Source organism: Penaeus vannamei, chromosome 2, assembly GCF_042767895.1.
Source record: "Penaeus vannamei isolate JL-2024 chromosome 2, ASM4276789v1, whole genome shotgun sequence".
NCBI lineage: Eukaryota > Metazoa > Arthropoda > Malacostraca > Decapoda > Penaeidae > Penaeus > Penaeus vannamei.
In genome coordinates this window covers 10931356-10933855 of record NC_091550.1, presented here as the reverse complement: position 1 = coordinate 10933855, position 2500 = coordinate 10931356, and positions in this window count along the sequence as shown.

The window sequence follows — 2500 nt, the reverse complement described above, 5'->3', positions numbered from 1 at the left end:
ATAGTGATAATATAATGATAGTGATAATATAATGATAGTGATAATATAATGGTAATAGTGAGAATAATTATAATGGTAATATTGATAGTAGGGTTAGTAATGATTATACCAATAATAGCAATGGTGATGATGATGATGATAATAGTAATGATAATAGTAATAGCAATAATGATAATAATGATAATGATGATAATCATATTAAGAAAAATAGTAATACTAAGGATTGTAGTAAACACAACAATTATAATAATAATGATAACAATAATGATGATTGATAATTATGATAATGATAATGAAAACGAAAATAAAAAGGATACATATAATGAAAATAATAATAACAATAATGCTAATAATGATAACAATGATAATGATAATACTAATGATGATGATAACAAGATAATGATAACATAATGATAAAAGTAATAATAATCATCATGATGACAAACAACAACAACAAAACAACAATAATAACAATGATAATAAAGACATGAAAAATAGATATCTACATCTCAAACCAAAACACAACAGAACATCATTTCAATCTCATAATGAAATGATCTTCCTAATTGTTCCTATAGATCCCCCTTAATAGCTCTAGGCTGAGTTCAATATCAAATTAATATGATAATGAAGGTGCATTAGTCATTAGCATATTTTATGACGTCCTTGATTAATGGTGAGGCGTTGATTGATAAAGGTCCGCTGGCTCTCAATTATCGGTGAATGATTTGATGTGTCTGTCTTCATTATTTTCTTCTCTTTTGATTCTTTTTTTTTTTTTTCCTTTTTCGTTTTCAATTTTCTCTTTTATTATTTTCTTTTTTTCTTTAATCATATTTAATCATATATCTTTTCTTTTTTTTCTTTTCTCTTCTCTTTTCAATTTTCTCTTTTATTTTTTTATTATTATTTTTTAATCATATTAATGTTGCTGGTATTCTTTTTTCTTAATTTTTCTTCGTTTTTTTTTTTCCTTTCTTTATTTTTCTCTCTTGTATCTTTAATTTATATTTATTACTCTGATCATTTTGGTTATTCTCACATGGTTACCGATTTATCTTGATTATGGGAGTTCCTATCAATTAATATCACTTTTGATTCTTTTCTTTTTTCTTTCCTCTTCTCGTCTTCAATTTTCTCTTTTAATTTTCTTCTTCTATATTTTAAATCATATTACTGTTTCTGTTATTCTTTTCTCCTTTTTCTTCTTGTTTTTCCTTTCTTAAATATTTCTCTCTTGTATCTTTAATTTATTTATTACTCTGATCATGTTGGTTATTCTCACATGGTTACCGATTTATCTTCATTATGGGAGTTCCTATCAATTAATATCACTTTTGATTCTTTTCTATTTTTTTTCTCTTCTCGTTGTCAATTTTCTCTTTTTTTTATTAAATCATATTACTGTTGCTATTATTCTTTTCTCCCTTTTCTTCTTGTTTTTCCTTTCTTTAATATTTCTCTCTTGTGTCTTTAATTTATTTCTATTACTCTGATCATTTTGGTTTATCTTGATTATGGGAGTTCCTATCAATTAATATCACTATGACCATAATCATCATAATGATCTTTCTCACAACTGTCAACATAGCTTTGTCGTTGTAACCATCACGAACGTAAAGTAACGAGCCCATTAATAATTGAACAGTAATACCGACAAAAGTAAAATAAGTAATAAACAAGTGATAATAGCATCTATATTAATAATAGTAGCGGCAGTAAGGCTTATATCCTAGTAGCAGCAATACCAAAATCAATACAAGTAGTAACAATAGTAGTAGTAGCAGTAGTAGTAATAGTTTTTGTATCATCAGTAACAGCAAGACAAACAGCAGTTGTAATATTGATAGCAGTAGCTTAGAGTAATAGTTACAGGAGGAAAGAATAGTTAGGGTAACAATAATGACAAGACATTAGTGGTAATAGTAACAGTAATAGTAGAGCCGTAAAACCCGTAGCATAGGTAATAGTCACAATAGCATTACTGTCCAAACTAGCAACAATAGGAATAGTGGTGTGAATGATGAAGTAGTAATAGGAGTCGTATCAATATAGTTGTAGTCCCAGATAAATATGATAATGATGACAATGATAATAACAATAACATTAACAAAACAATAATAATGGTAATATTAGTAATGATAATAATAATAATAATAACAATAATAACATACACGTACAAAATAAAAAAACAAAATAGTACTTAACATTGATAGTCACAGTGGCCAAATAGTCACAACCGTCGGAACACGAATAATGACAGAACAATAGGAGAATGCAGAATAGCAAAAATAGGAGTAACAGTAATAGCAACACTAACGAAATAGTAGAAATAGTGACAAGCAAATGACACACTTTCGGCCTCTCCTTCGCCTGGCACTTGTAAGGCACAAGGCTCTTCGTTTTAGACGACCTTGTCCCAGTCTCCATTGCTGCTATGATCTATATTGGTTTAAAAATGTATTCATGGTAAAAAAAATATATATATATAAATAAAAAT